The sequence below is a fragment of the Pseudorasbora parva genome, chromosome 5 (genome assembly GCF_024679245.1).
Source record: "Pseudorasbora parva isolate DD20220531a chromosome 5, ASM2467924v1, whole genome shotgun sequence".
NCBI lineage: Eukaryota > Metazoa > Chordata > Actinopteri > Cypriniformes > Gobionidae > Pseudorasbora > Pseudorasbora parva.
Genome location: NC_090176.1, coordinates 10909688 through 10927028, shown reverse-complemented (window position 1 = coordinate 10927028; position 17341 = coordinate 10909688). Strand labels below are relative to the sequence as shown.

The 17341-nt window shown below is 38.5% G+C and overlaps 1 protein-coding gene and 1 long non-coding RNA gene across 3 annotated transcripts in view; one reads left to right on the top strand and one right to left on the bottom strand.

The window, feature by feature from the left end:
- Positions 1-17341, top strand: part of LOC137075054 (gastrula zinc finger protein XlCGF57.1-like) — a 421471-nt gene that overhangs the window by 233307 nt on the left and 170823 nt on the right. The gene's annotated exons all lie outside the window — the stretch shown is intronic.
- On the bottom strand, positions 13335-14022 carry LOC137075061 (uncharacterized). The gene is made up of 3 exons (XR_010904982.1): positions 13896-14022; positions 13729-13822; positions 13335-13526 (listed from the first exon to the last, which is right to left on the bottom strand). It is a non-coding gene; the product is annotated as an uncharacterized lncRNA (long non-coding RNA).

The window sequence follows — 17341 nt, the reverse complement described above, 5'->3', positions numbered from 1 at the left end:
AAATAAAGCCATGGGAACCAACCCATCGGAATTCATGACAGTATGAGTGATAAAAGCTCTGATTAATCCAGAAAAATTCTCCAGCAGAACTGGGGTTTCTAATGCTCACAGCAGACTGTGAAGGCTCGACTGTAAGAACAGTTTTAAGGTGTCACACACTGTACTAAAACAACAGCAACAATTCAGACCTGGCCGATGAAACTCTGTTTCATGTGACAGCCAGGATGAAAATTGTGACAGGCATAATAGTGCCATTCAAATAAGTCCACATCTGACTGAAGCTGTTGATAATGTCAGAATTAACTGTGATTCTCTTTGCATTATTTCTGTCTCAGGTTGACAACTGCAATTCCTTGGAGGATGGACACCAGGATGGGGCTAACACCCCCATCAGAGCCAAACAATGGAATTGTCAGAGCAACTTGAAATGAGGGAGATGGGTGCGAATACACTTGATGGGGTCATTCACACTTCACAAACAGCATAAATGACCTCCCAGTGTAGCACTGGAACTAAATTATGCAACACAGATTGTTAATGATAAGACTCCACCCATCTCCCAAAAACAAACACAGAACACACACCTCCTTCACTACACCCTCATATCACCTGAAACAGATCAAATCTATCCAGGCTAAACACTACACATCATAGATGACAAAGATGGCATAGAGTCCAAAAGTGTTACTTCACTAAAGATCTATTGTCCATCTTTTCACACCAACAGATCCAAATAGCTTCACACACACAGGACAGTAGAGTTGGTCCCATGATGACAGTCTATTAAAGACACACATAGCAAACGCTATTCACTACATCCTACCAACTCATAGGACTGCTCACTCACACACACACACACACACACACACACACACACACACACACACACACACACACACACACACACACACACACACACACACACACACAAGGAATACACAATCCACATTATTGTATGACTAAACATATTTAGATCTGCCTTAATTGCATTGGAAGATTCCTGAACAAACACAGTGGTTATTATATATATATGTATATCTTCATAATTGTGATTGAATATTATTGATGTTATTATTATATGCATATCATCTATTTTAATATATAAACTGCACTGACTTTTTGCTGCATTTCTTTAAGTAATTCAGACCAAGAATACTTAAATTCCACTCTCACTTTATCCCAGTGATAGTGAAGAATTAGGTGATTAAATATATTTAATCCACCCCACCAATTATGACCTTGAAAAACACTTGAGAGAAGGTGTACCAATCGCACTGCTGACGTGAACCCACATTGTTCTTTCTTTTATGTTTTCTTGCATTATATGTTCTTATGCATTTCTTTACGGCTTCAAGTTCATCAGTGTTCAGTCGTTAAGTGGACATTAAGATGCTTTCAGGTGTCAACTATGGAGAAGCCTTCCACCTATTGAAGTCTACCCAGTGAACCACACCATTGGAGGTGTGAGGATTACACAAGGAGAGTCAGATTATCGGGAAAGTGCTACAGAAGCAGAAGCTTCCCCATGAAGAAGTGACACGTTAACTGAACATTCACCAAGGTCCGAGACTGACTCTATGAATATGCTGTGCTGAACTACAGGTAGAACACCTGAACACATTCACCCACCAGCTGAAACTCAAGCTATACACACACCTGGCGAGACAGTGTCCTGCAGGTGAACAAAGAACCTTCCGAAGGGCTCTGCAGCTGCTAAGACAATTTCGTCATCTCAAGGATTGAACCAATGTCTAACCAACGTCTAACAGTGATCCCATGGGACCACCAGAGTTTGACCCAACGGGATCAAGAGGTGGAACTGTAAGACTGAAAAACCTAGTATATGCCGAAATGTCTGAATGAAGAACAAGGACTCTCTGAGAAAATAAAGGAAATTAACATCTGAACTGTCCCTCACACACCACTGGAGACGCAAGTCTCAGCTCACTATCAGCTAATCTACATCTTTCCCTTTTGACCCACTCTCCCCCAATTCCTTCCCTGTCTCATGCTGAGATCACTGAAAACACACACAGAATCTCTATATTACAATGTCAATCCACACGATACAGTATTATATGTGTTTGGTATCGTTTGAAATGTCTCAGTGCGACTGGTACAAAGATCTCATCCTTACAGAAGTTAACCAAAAGATAATCAATGTTTTAAGAGTTTAAAGATATCTTGTCTTAGTTTGGTGGGTGTGGCTTTCAGCCATTTGGCCTTTGCATCAATACAAGTCTTGATCAATGCAAATTCTCATTGTGAACTCATTTTTACACTTGAAAGAGTTTGTGCATTTGTTTCTGGGTATTTAAGGGAATGTTACAAAGAGCTCAGGGCTTGACACTTTAAACCGGTCAGCCCGTAATGCTGGATGTCTCAAGATAGCCAGCATTATGTAATTTTCAGAAGTCAGGTATATATTTCATTCTTTACTTCAGAGTATTTGGTGTTATATATGGATTACCTTTGAATTGACTATGTAATTGGCTTTATACATTTACCTGACTGTAAATAAATTGTTACACTTTGATTGATTCTGACTTGCTCTGGAATTATTCAGGTTGGGTATAATTTCAACAAAGGGTTAAACAGAATAATTAAATGTGTAGTTAAACTATTAAAAATGAATGACCAAATAACCAATTGGCATTCTAACCTAAATTCTAAATTATCATTAAATGGAGTCAGATAACGAGGAATTGGAATAAAATTCCCTTTTCCCCGCTGAAAAGACCGAACGCGCAGCGACCTTCACCCGCCGATCGTTAGCCTTCATTGGGACGATTTGGGCGGCCTTACAAAGGTTAGACAGTCATAAAAGAAATCCATAGTGTAGAGAGTATATGCAGACTGTAATATAGAATTTAGAAGCTTCCTTGTGTTGTGGCAATATATACTATACACACACCATAATTGTTAGGTAGATACTTTTTATGTGTTTAGTCTTTTTGAATTACAGATTCGGAGGATACTGTACTGTAAAAGTCATGATCAGATACTGTAAATATTAACAATGACCCACTGTATAAATGGAACTCAATGCCTATGACCAAACACAATAGCCTTATGTTAAGAATGGAATTAATGTTTCTTTGTTTTTTCTTGGTAGGGCAAAGCAGAAATTTTGGTTGACTGGCAGCCCTGTCCAGTATGGTATGTACTCTTCTGTTTTTCTGCTTTATGAATGAATGCATGCATTGTTAATTTACTTTAACTTCGTTCATGTTTTTTGCTAAAATAATGTAGCAAATTGTTCTGTTTCATAAACTGTAGTGGTCCTTCATAATTGAAAATTAAACACTGTTATACAAATAAAATACATGTTTTGTAATGTGTGCTTTACACTTTATGAAAATAATGATAAAAAAAGGTTTATGTTTGTAGGAAACAACAAACAAGTAACAGAAACTAAATCTCTTCTGTTTTTAGTGGTGAAGAGTGGGCCCAATCCTGGCAGCCAAAGGATTTTCTCCAAATGAATGAAAATTAAATAAAATGTATGTTTTGAAAGCCATTTTGGTTTCTGCCTATTTATTATTAAATTGTTTCTGTGGTGCATTTGAAGTCATTTCTCATATTTATTTAAAGGTGAAAATCTCCAATAAATGTGACACATGGAGTTTAATCTCAAGTAGGCTTCAATAGAAATGTACTTAATCCAACTCCATTTCCTTTTCGGATGTTCTTCTGAAACATGTTTTTATATTTATAACATGATTATACATTGCACTATATGTTATTTTATTACAGTTGGCATATAACTTGATTTCATATTCTGTTGTCTTCTTTTAAAGTTAACCTCAGAGTTCACTGTTAAGAAATACAGCCGTATGGCTTATTTAACAATTATGAAGCTTGAATATGAAGTTCAACAAGTAAGACTGATCATCTTCGTACTCACCCATTACATAATCTCTCCTGCTTTCACTCCAAACTCATCAGGTATCTGAGTGTTTATGTATTAAACCATTCTTATTTTTGTCTCAACCCTTATAAGCCAATTGTGTCATAGTTGTTAGCTGTTCCTTTCTCTGTTGCTGTCAGTTTTCATTTCATGCAAATCAATGCAACCCTCTTCCACCTCCAGTCATCACATTCAGCTCTCAGGGAGACCTTCCTTTTCATATCATGCATTTCTCTACAATTCTCTACACCAAGTATCATTGTGGTCTATTTGCCAAAGAATGTACTGTTTCTACTTGTCATGCATCTTGTCAGTAAATTGTTTGATCACTCTTTAAGCTTCTTGTGAATAATTAAGCAATAAATATGCATTAGGTGTATTTTCATTTTGTGGAAAAACCACAAATACACTACAATAAACACTTGCACAAGATGATCATTTTTGTTTTTACTTTTCCAAACATGTTAATTCCAAACACAATATGACGGTGATATGGAAACAATCTAAAAAACCATAACATACAATGACCATATCTATGTGATAAATTTAATTGTACATCTTTATTGATTGTTTTAAGACGATTATTTTGAAATTAAAATTTGTGGTAGCATTTAATTATAAAGATAGGCCTACCATCTGGATAATGGTTACTAGAATTTAACAGTTTTTGTCACTAGTTAAAAGACAGTTACTGATTTGTTGTGAAGGTCTTGATTGGAGAGGCTATCACACATTTTGGAAGTCTTCATAGGCCATAATTACAACAACAAAAAACACTGTTTGAAGGTTGGCATTACTCCAGCCGACATTGATCACTAATAACTAGGGATGTCCCGATCCGATCACGTGATCGGAAATCGGGCCCGATCACGTGATTTCAGACTCGATCGGAATCGGACGTTACATCCCGATCAGGACTCGGATATATATGTATATTCTGGGGTGAGAGACAAAGTGAGCACTTGCACCGCGGTTCATCTCACATCTGATGACGCAATAATATAGGTTGTAACTTGAAAATAATGCTTTATGTAGGCGGCTATGTTTCTGTAGATGGATACACGTGCTGGCTCCTCAGTGATACATTACAACAGCGCAAATAAAAGAAAACCGTGGGCAAAACGGTCTATCTGTGCAAACTTTGATCAATTCATGCGAGTGCTGCCGTATTGTCATTGAATATGAGCAGTCATTTTCACTGTCATGTGTAGAGAAGACGCGAATGAGAGCGCGCGCGCTGATCTGTCTCTGCATCATCCGAAAGCGCGCACTCGTCTCACAGCGCGAAAATATTGAGTTCTCTTTCAAGTCTTGTGGTTAAACGGACCAACTCACACAAGAAGTATGTCAACATGTCCATCTTGATGAGTATCCAAGCAGACATATAGTCTGAATATGCTTTAAGAGGACTTTATGCAGCCGAGAAAGACGACGCAGAGCCTTCCATTAGGTCTTAAAGGGGCAGTGGCCGTGCTGTCTGTTTAATGTCAAAGAAAAGATAAGGAATCAAATCACCCATTGCTCTTGATTTAATAGCTTTTGTAAGGATTAGTCTTTAATTTAAACAGTTAAATATGCATTTTACATTTGATTAGCCTACTTTATTCAATTTCTCTACCTAAAAACTAATGTTACACCTATAAAAACCTGAAAAGCATTGTTAATTACACTTCAGTCAAATTACACTTCAAATATTTTTTCCCCAAAGTTAATTTATGTAATTGTAGGCAGTTATCATCAAGATGATTTCATTTCAAGTGTTCGTTTTTTAAATAAGTTTAGTTTTAGTTAGTTATTTGATGCTATAAAAACGGCTGTGTGATGTCATGATTGACAGCTGAGATCGACATCATCTCTGAGTGAAGAAATTGTCACTAAGGCACTAACAGACTTTTTTCGGGATTATTGGGAGCAGATTATTTAATTTAATTTCCATAACTGTTTATTTCACACCAACATAATTAATTGTTCTGCATTTGCAACTCCGGTCCAGGAATTTTTTTATTTTAATATTGCACTAAAATCCAAAAGTGAAGAATTGATGTTATTTATTACTTGATTGTTCAAGCTACCTCACAGAAGTGCTCTGTTTGTTAGAGTTGTTGAGTGTTAAAATAAGGTGAATAAAATAAAAAATAAGGAACATCCTGGTTTGTTTTTTCGCTCTTCTTTATTCTTTTTTTATGTATTATAGAAGTATCGGATCGGGACTCGGTATCGGCAGATACTCAAAATCAAATGACTCGGACTCGGACTCGAAGGCAAAAAAACCTGATCGGGACATCCCTACTAATAATTATATATAATTAATAACTCGATTTTAATTTCTACAGTACTACTACCAGCTAAACGATTAGCAGACATCCTGACGATTTTTTCTTTTTTTTTACCCTGATCATCTAAATGCAGTATTTTGGATGTTTCGGCTGTAGTAGATTGTTGATAACCGTAGTCCTGCTGTGGAAACGGGAAAAACTACAAGTATGGTGGCTCATTGATATGCTTTGTAATGAGTTCTATGGCACCTCTCGTGTGGGAATTGTAGTTATAAATACACTGGAGACGGCCCTGATACTTAGTTGTTCTAAAAATAGCAGTCAAATATCCCAGATGAACGGACATTCTCAGCGTTTTTTTTCACCCTAATCGTCTAAAAGCATAACAATGTATGTTCTAGCTGTAAGAGATTTTTGATATATAAAGTAAATATACATTTTTAAAACCCTAACCCTAACCAAACTCAGGAAACTGGAAGAACTTCAAGTATGGCCGCTGATTTGGAGCTTAATAGGAAGTTTAATGGCGCGTCTCTACTGGTAATTGTAGTTTTTAAATACATTGGCATATTCTCCATAATCAGATGTTGCTAGGATTAAACAATGGGCATTCCTGAGGGTTTTAGGGGGTGGGAAAGACATTGGTGTTATCAGATTGTAAAAACATTATTTTTAAATGGGTGAAAATTGCTTGTGGGCTATTTTTGATAGTGCCCAAAGTTGGTGCCAAATAGTGACTAATACTCACATGATAGCTGAGGTCTGAAACTCTCAATAACATTTGTCCCATGTCTGGAGACCTTCTTGTTGCTGGATTATAAGCCTTTAAACATGGTCCAATCTCTAGGTTCAAATGTCAGTATTCAGAAAGCAGAAGCCATGAATAATCTTCATACTGACATATGTTATTCTCCAGATCAAGACCTCAGATTAATGACCCAAGTTAGTCAAACCAAAGTTTATAAAATGACAGAATCTGTTTTATTACCCAATACATTTGGTTTTGTTCTATGACAGTGTTCTCACAGTTTCATGGATAGAACTTTGCCCAAGCATAGCTTCACAGACATGGCCTAATTATTAACCTTATTTTTATGATGGCATGCAAGATCTGTTTTCACCCCTAACCCAAATACTTCAGTCCTTCCCCCATGTCTGTAGTAATGCACTGGATTGTCATTTAAAAAGGTGATTTATTTTGGTGACTATTTCTGCAAGTTTTTTTTAAATGATAAACCCCAAGGGATGATTCATTTAGTTTTCAATGGAGTCCTTACCACATAATAACTAATGTACATGAAGCAAAACAGACATAACAATAGAAATACACTCACACATACACAGACTAAAACCTGGCCACCCACATGATGTAAAAGAAAACGTGATTCATCAGATCAGACCACCTTCTTCCATTGCTCCGTGGACCAGTTCTGATGCTTACATGCCACTGTTGGCACTTTCGGGGGTGGACAAGGATGAGCTGTGGGCACCCTAAATGGTCAGCAGCTATGCAGCCCCATATGCAACAAACTGCAATGCACTGTGTATTCTGACACCTTTCTATCAGAACCAGCCTTAACTTCTTGAGCAGTTTGAGCTCCAGTAGCTCGTCTGTTTGATCGGACCACACGGGCCAGCCTTCGCTCCTCACGTGCATCAATGATCGCTCCTTGGCCGCCCATGACCCTGTGGCCGGTTCTCCACTGTTCCTTCCTTGGAGCACTTTTGATAGATACTGACCACTGCAGACCGGGAACAGCCCACAAGAGCCGCAGTTTTGGAGATGCTCTGACTCAGTCATCTAGACATCACAATTTGGCCCTTGTTAAACTTGCTCAAATCCTTACGCTTGCCCATTTTTTCTGCTTGTAACACATCAACTGTGAGGGAAAAATGTTCACTTGCTGCCTAATATATCCCACCCAGTAGCAGGAACCGTGATGAAGACATACTCAGTTATTCACTTCACCATAATGGTCATAATGTTATGCCTGATCTGTATATATCTTAATTTTAATTTAAAAAGTAAAAACATTAAAGGCTCATCTTTGAAAAATACTTTATTTTTTGTCTTTCACAAAAATACCAGTAAAAAATACATCAAAGCTTATTCAAACAAGTCACCAGGCTGTATTTAATAACACTGGACAATGAGGTCAAGTCACCTTGTAAAGCAGAAACAGAACAAGGGATCAAGTTATGTCAACTGTAATAATATACAATATAAAGTATAATCATAACACATAAAACTGTATTTTTCTGTTACATACTATCTAATGCATTATACAAGTACTTAATGTATGTGTTAGTTAAATTTCCTGTAACAATGTACAATGTGTTTGAAATAAAAAAAACTGACAGTGACAGATAAATTGTCAACAAATTAACCATTGTGAAGAAAGAATTTGTCATTTATGATGTTTATTTTCAATGGTATAGTAATATAAAGCTACATAACAGTTATATCATATAAAACACTCAATCAACACCCCTCTGGGGGAAAAAAGCAAAGATCCTACGCTGCTGCTGCACTGAAGAATAAGTGAATGTGGGGAAATGCAAGTAATTATAGAGGAAGGGTCATAAGTAGGGCTACACAATTTGGGGCCAATATCTAATTGTGATTTTTCTGGTTAAAATTGCGATTGCCATTTTTGCAAATTAAATGTGTGTGTATATAACATTTTGTGTTTACAGTGGGTACGGAAAGTATTCAGACCCCTTAGATTTTTCCCTGTTTGTTATACTGCAGCCATTTGCTAAAATCATTTTTTTTTCTCATTAATGTACACACAGCTTTCTTTCAGATATCTTGCCACTGGAGACTCTTTCAGGACCGTTGCTGGCAGCTTCCGTGTCGGTGTCTCCACTGTCTGCCAGATTGTCCCAGATGTGGTGGCTGCAATCTGGGACTGCTTGGCGGACGAGTTTATGGCTGTGCCCTGCACGGCTGAATGGAGGTCCATCACGGAGGGTTTTGAGGAGAGGTGGAACTTCCCGCTCTGCTGTGGAGCACTGGACGGAAAGCACGTGATGATCAAGCCCCCCCCCAACACCGGATCCCTGTTCCACAACTACAAGGGAACTTTTTCTTTAGTTCTCCTTGCAGTTATGGATTCTAAATATTGCTTCAGGGTCATTGATGTCGGGGGATATGGCCGGACGAGTGATGGTGGAACACTGGCCAACTCAGCCTTTGGCCAGGCACTCCGTGGTGGCACCCTCCATCTGCCACCTGACCATCCTCTCCCAGGAGCGGACCACAGAGGACCCCAGCCCCATGTCTTTGTGGCAGATAAGGCATTTCCCCTCAGGATAAACCTCATGAGGCCATTCCCTGGGCGCACCCTTCCCCGTGAGAATGGGTTTTCAATTACCGCCTCTCCAGAGCCCGTCTGGTGGTGGAGAACGCCTTTGGAATCCTGTCCTCTCAGTGGAGGATGTATCGTCGCCTCATAGAGGTTCACCCTGATGTTGTGGAGGGGTGTGTGAAGGCGACATGTGTCCTCCACAATTTCATGCGGAGATCCTCCAAGGCACCTGCTGTGAGTGGGGTGGTGCAGGGTTCAGAGGACTCGCTCCAAAGTCTCGGTCGGGTTGCCGCAAACAATTCTGCCAGAGAGGCCATCCGGGTCAGGGAAAGCTTCATGGCACATTTTTCTGCTGAGGGAGCAGTCGCGTGGCAACCGACTGAATAGTTCTGTGTTCATCTTCATGTGTTCATGTTGTTCATGTGTTAATCTGCGTGTTGTTCATGTGTTAATCTGCGTGTTGTTCATGTGTTGCTCGTGTTGTTCATATGTTGTTCATGTGTTCTTCTGCATGTGTTTATGTTTTGTTCATCTGCATGTGTTGTTCATCTGCATGTGTTGATAAACATACTCATAATGCTGCTTTGTTCTGTACATATATCTTTAATTAATCTATATTGTAAATTACATATTTTCAACCTCTCTTGTAAATATTGCATGTGTTCATGTTTTGTTCATCTGCATGTGTTGTTCATCTGCATGTGTTCATGTGTTGTTACATTTTACATTATAAATGGAGCCAGCCTCCGAAAAGAATACCTGTCTCGTTGCGGCATTCTCATTACACTACACCACAACATTTCCATTAACAAATAATGCATTTTTATTATACTATTGTGTGTTTGCAATTGGATGTAATTAGAATTGCGTAACGCTTTAAAATATGGGTGCACTAATATGCGTTAATAATATAATAATAATATTTATGTAACAACTATAAATTATGATTTACCATGTTGTGCACAAAGTAACACACCAAAACCTTTAGTCAATGTATAGAAATTTAATGATAAAATAAACACAATATAAAAATATATGTACAAAGAACATTTACAACTATTTACATGCAGGAATAAAAAGGATCTTGCTTGGAAGAGGGAAGAGTGAGGGACAAAGTGAAGGAGAGGATAAAGGAGAGAAAGTCTGGTTCATTCCCTGCAGAGATTTCTGCCTCTTTTTTTATATAAAATTACTCTGTGGGCTCCAAATGTTCCAAATTAAGCTGAACTGTGCTGCTTTCATAAATTATTTTATGTATTTGAAATTTGACGAACTCTTTCGTCTGAGGCGGTAACCTCTGCAGGGAAGGGACCATCTCAAGAGGAAGAGCTCATCCTCTGAGCGTGGAGGCGGCGCTGGAGCCACAGGACGGGTCCTGAGGGCTTCCAGGAGCTGCCGCTCCACCTCTGAAGGCTGCTCTCTGCGCCTTCTCTGGGCTCTTCCTCTTGGTGGCACTGTATCAAATGATGAAACAGGTTGTACATTGAAAAGGCAGCAAATGATTAAACTAGGAATGCTTTATTATCATTAGAATATACGCATATTTATAATCGCACATTTTTTAATGCCATATATTTTATCTGTCAAAGAGATTCTCCTAAAATTATGCAGCCCCAGTAAATTATTAAACTATGAGTGCTTACTGTAGATATGATATGCATCTAAACATGGTCATTATTGCCTGTACACACCTATGGGTACAGCAGCAGATGTTGAAGGGCCAGCAGGGGAAGAAGCAGCAGCAGGTTCTAGGAGAGGGGACCCAGCCTCACTGCCGTCACAAGAGCCAGTCGGCTCTGTCATGACAATATTACATATATTTACAACATTACACACATTGCACGTTACACGAGTTAGGAAAACAAGATTTTCGACTTTTCATCATAAAAATACAACAAAATATGCCCTGCTGTGTTGCTTTACTTGTCAACAAACCTGTCTCTGAGTACCCTACTGCTGCTGTCTCGCCCTGGCTCTCGGGGTGGTCATACCCTGGGGCCTGATTCTCCTCATCCCCCCTCTCCATATTTCCACTTGTCTCCCGTGGGGAGACGAAGGGGTCGAGGAAAGACAGGACCGCAGAGTACTTCCACTTTTTCCCTGACCCTGCTGCTGACCCACTCCTCTTTTCAGTGTCCTTTCTCCTCTCCTTCAAATATGTGTCCCTCAGACCCTTCCACTTTTTTCTGCACACTTCATCTGAATAAAGCAAATCAACTCAGCGGGAAAGTATTTGCAAATTTGACAGCTTTATCTAGCTAGTAGTCTTGATATATATCACTAGATATACATTGAGTAAAGGACGTTTTTTTACAACTTACCAGATTGTCCGACTTCCTCACTCACTTTCTTCCAAGCAAGATCCTTTTTATTCCTGTTTCTATAATGAAATGACGATGTGTCATACAACTCCGGGTATCCACAAACAGCCACGATGATCTTGTCCTCCATTGTTGTTCAGATTTCTGCCGCCGCTTGTAAACACGTCACTACTGGAGCAAGTTCCTGATTGGTTAACGCGGCGCGAATATCCGCCAAAGTGCAGATTTTTCAACTTTTGAGAGGCTTTTTTTGTGGTTCCACCCCATTGCGTGTAGTGTAAGCATGTCCACCCGTGCTGTTGAAAGCAAATAATGAGATTACACTTAATCTATAAAAAGTATGCAGGAATATTGCAAACACTCTGATCACCTGCTTTGGACATATATTTGGTTGTCAGGGCGCAACGTGAGAGGTAGCTGTTCACTTGCTCCACCTCCTCACCAGCGGTTGTCCCTGCTCCTTCCTGGTTCTTACCACTCCATTTAATATGTTAGTAAAGGGTGGAAGAAATTCAATTCAATTTCATTTATATACAGTAGCCCAGTATCACAACTTAAAGGGCTTTAAAATCTGTACAAGAAATGGTTATACAAAAAGGATACATAGAATAGTGTAGCTCTTAATAGTTTTTTTTCTTCATTACAAATGTACATATAATGCAAAAATATTATACATACCTCACACTTAGGCCCTGTCCACACAAACACGGGTATTTTCAAAACCGCAGCTTTTTCTACGCGGTTTGGCTGTTCGTCCACACGCAAACGCTGTATCCGGTTACTAAAACCGGACTTTTTTGAAAACTACGGCCAGGGTGAAGATTTTTAGAAACTCCGGTTACAGCGTTGTCGTGTAGATGGTGAAACCGGAGATTTCGGTTTTTTAAATTGAAGTGCGCGCCGTTCTCTCCTTTGTTTGACGTCAGGTTTTCCACATCTCCTTTTGATTTACGTGAGTCGATTCTATGCGGTGGACTCCACTAACAGCGCTTATCACATGTATATCCTACAGATGTTCAGTTATTTCATTGTATTGCAGAACAAAGGCGCCAGAATGCAATAATACAAAATAATACAGTCCACTTCGGCCCTGCACCTGTGTATACAGTTACCTGTCACTGAGTCCAAAGTAAAGGAACTTGTAGAAGGGTTTCAGTTGAGCCCATTCGCATCCCTCAGTCAGTGCAATGTGCATCGGTGCAGTGAATGGGACCCATGTGGAAATCAGGCAGCCAATCATAGTGTAGTTTTGCGTTCTCATGTGGACAGATTTTTTTTTTAAACCGTGCTTGTGTGGACGCGATTGTTTTTTAAAACGGAGGAGGAAAAACTCCGGTAATAAAAATACCCGTGTACGTGTGGACTAGGCCTTAGTAGCATGGGCTTGAGCATGCATAACACTTAGAAAAGGTTTCATCGTGGTCAGCTCCTGAAGAGCAGGAAGGACACCAGCAACTTTCTGCAAGTATGGCCAATATTTGCAGGCCACATCCATCGCAAAGAATTGCATCCTGGCTGGCATGAGCTCCTTTTGAAGGTACAGAGGGTAGGCAAATATCTCCCCTCTGTACATATTAAGGGCTTTTAGGAGGAATCCGTGGCGACACACAGCAACCTCCATCCCCTCTTCATCCAATTTAGAAGCCCTCCTTGAAGTCTCCCTCGCTGCTGTCCACTGGGAGTCCCCACATGTGCCTCTTCCTTGTGTCTATGACACATAACACACACAACAAAGCAATTATAAAAGTTGTAGATATTTTATATACAATATATTATTGCATTTATTCTCTCAATTTGATTTTGGAGTAGTAGTTAGTTGGCAGAAGTAGTTGAAGTGGGGGGAAATCAAGGTCGGACATAAATGGTTATTTTTTTAACAACTGTTTTTCTCAAGTTATGATTAAACTTGCATTTCTCACTGCTTTCTGTACGGTGTCAACAAATCTAGACACCGCACTGTCTTCAGCCACAAAGAGCCCCTCAAAAAAGCCAGAATCATCAGAGCTGAAGAAGAAGAAAAAATCCATTAATTAAATATTTAAAAAACAATAATAAAAAACACTGGAACAAAGACCACCTTCCGTTTCGGCGAAAGCGATATAGCTTTCTGTTTCCGTCTGCTGAAACAGCCAACATTTCTGGCGTGCAGGCTGGGCAGGTGAAAGGAGCACTACAGCAGAGCTGGTCTTCCTCAAAAGTTGTATAGGCAAACTCTAAGAAGCTGCGCTGCAGTGCATCGCCGTTGATATTTCCAGACTGAAAGAAATATAGAGTGAAATAGTATTTGTGATATTGTCTACTTATGGAAAGAATTTTATAAAATGGTTAAAACAATTACACTTACTCTTCCTCCACACTTGGTGCGATGCTCCAGCAGCTTTGCGAAGGCTTGTCTGGAGAATCCAGGAGCTATGACCTTTAGTTCCTGAAAGGAGCTCAGGAGGTCAAGAGTATACAGCGTGGAATTGTTTACAGAGGCTGGCCAAAATCCACTCCTAAGTAGGTCCTTCAAATCAGGGTACCACTGCTGCTGGCATGTTTGACATATGTATAGTGGCTGATGCAACTCAAAACGCCCTTGGAACAAAAAAAGTCAATTAAAAAAATTATAAATACACATTTACCACATACTTTATTTTACAACAGTTAATTCATTCTGCCCATCCAACAGTTACTTCATTTTTTTGCATGATTGAGATACACTGAACAAGTTGCTGCCAGAAGAATTGTGTGATAACTTTATGATGTCTGTTTCATCTGTACCATCTGAATGAGCTTTTATTAGTGTTTATGCAGGCGCAGTGAAGCGAATTTTAGTTTTCTGACGTTTCATTGGGGAAACTTAGAAATGTAGACATAATTGAAAAAATCGAATCTACAACAGAAATGTAAATAGTTTTTTAAAAAATGTTTAATATATATATATATATATATATATATATATATATATATATATATATATATATATATATATATATTTTTTTTTTTTTTTTTTACCATTGATGGTAATTAAAATCACTGGTTTGCCTGGAACCAAGGTGAAGTTTGAGCCTTCACAGGAGCAGACTGACATCTTTACAGTCGGCAAAATGCAAGCTGGCAAAAAGAAAGAAAACCAATCATTTAGATTATTTTTAACTGGTTGTAGACACACATGAACAGCAAAATTAGGGCTATTTGAGAGAGCGTACCTTGCTCATGGATGCAATATCCAGCTTCCCCTTTATTGACACAAGAGGTTGGAGGAATGGCTTCAAAAAACCCATTAATCACACATTCCCTGTTGTGGAGTGGCTGTTTTTTGTGATGCAATACATCACAGTCCCCACAGAACCACTCCTCAGGAAGACACTCTCTGCACCTAGGGAGAAAATAGAACAATATTATAATATAATATTTCAAATAAATAACTCATATCAAATACAATAAACTCAATTTAAGCTATTCCAATATTAGTTAAGATACTAGGTTTGAAATTCCTGTATAGGAGTGCATAGGGGCTCAGTGTTTAGCACAGTTAAAGTTTAACATTAATGAAAACCAACCTAATAACAGCAGGCTCGTGTCAAAGCCAACACAAGGGATGACCAACAGCTCCCTGCTTGTATGGTCTTGCTTCTTTCCAGCGCTCTGAGGCTTTCTGCTGTCGAAAAGACCATGATGAAGCAGAGCTTCTTTGAGGCTCAGCAGAAGGACATGATGCCAAAAAATAAGACAACCTCTTCATATTTTTTTCTGTAAAGAAAATACAAAAAGTAGTAAAGGACTATTTAGATGAGGACCAGTTACAAGTCAACTGATCAATATTTAGAATAAACATGCCATTTCATGATTCCCAAATATTGGCCCAAATATTTACTAAATTGTGTTTTTAATCCATCTACTGGACTGTCCGTTTTGTCTAAGGGGTTTTTCTTTAAATATACATGGATTTAAAAAAAAATTTAAACTTAAATTCATCCCTGTGACTTACCAAATTCCTCTTGAGGATTTAATTTTGCAGAGGGTACAGTAAGTGGAACCTCCACACTGGGTGACAGGGAGCACTCAGCTGTGGATATGTGTATTTTACTAAATGTACTAAAATTTACTAAATTTACTAAAACAGTACATAAAATAATTAGGCTATCACTGCATTCATGTCCTCTTTTTCCAACCTATATATACTGAACAATTTATGAAATCAGACATATTGCTATTAACTACTTGTTATTGTCTTTTACTATAGTGCCACTGAATGGTTTATCTACATTTTAATGTCTTTTTAGATATTGGAATATTTTAAACTCCCAACAAGCAATTCGTGTTCTAATTTGAGTTGGTAAATTCCTACAAATGTCAAATAATTTAAATATAACCTGTAAATGAGGCTTGGCGTCGCCCTCCTCGCCTCCCCCTTGGTTTACCACGTCCTACAAAGTCCCTTTTAGAGGTCTGTGGAGGGTCTTCTCCAGTGTTTCCTCTCCACAGCTGCTCTCTGTGTGTTGGGAGTAAATATTTCTTGTAAGATTATTAAACTTATTTTATATATATAATGTTTTATTACTGGAACCAAAGGACAGGTAACTAGTGAAACTAATGAAAACTCAACATAGTGTGTTAGTAAGATGTTGAACGACTTATGTCACAGTATGAAATTATTAAGGTATATAAAAACTCTAACCCTGGCTTCAGCTAGAATGTGGTCATGTTTTATTTCAAGAGCCATGCGTCTGCCCTCTTGGTAGTGGGGATCCTGTGAATCCAGTTTATGCTGGGTGGCCATTGCAACGTAGACAGATACAGACAGACTGACAAAGACGGATAAGACAGACAAGTAGACAAATGAAGACAGAGAGGAAAAGTTAAGAAATAGATACAACTAGAGAGAAAGATGGAGGTATAGATAGTGAGAATATGAGAGATAGAAAAGATGAGAAGAGATGAAGGTTGGCTCTTAAAAGTGCCGTATTGTTTTTTTTTTTTTTAAATCAGGTGCAATAGTTGTGATAATAGACAGGTGAAGTTGAAAAGGATCTGCAGGAAGAACAGAAAATGTTAATTATGTAGATATGTTGATATAAGGTTTATAATGTTTACCCCAATAGTGAGAGAATCACATTTCCTTATAAATACTTAAGATAAACGGATATAAAAATAAAAAAATCACGGTTTTCCATGTCCTGTTCAACTGTTTAAAGGCGCGTAAAATTCATTAAAAGGCGCGTGACGTAAGTCTGGGGTTCCTCGCCCTAGATCTAAAGGCAACTTTATGTGCAGTAACATGGTTAGGCCAACTAATAATGTTATTACTGGCACATTACAGTGATGTTGGTGAGTAGTCGAGATAAAATGACATCGTCTAACTTAGATAACTAGAATTAGCTTATGTAGAAGTTACACTGTAAAAAAATTCCAGACTTTCACAATATTTAACTGTGTTTTTTTACAGTAAAATACTGTTTTGATTGTTTTACTGTAATATCACTGTAATGTGGATTCGCTCACTGACTATTAAATATCTGCAGTGATATGACCGCAAAT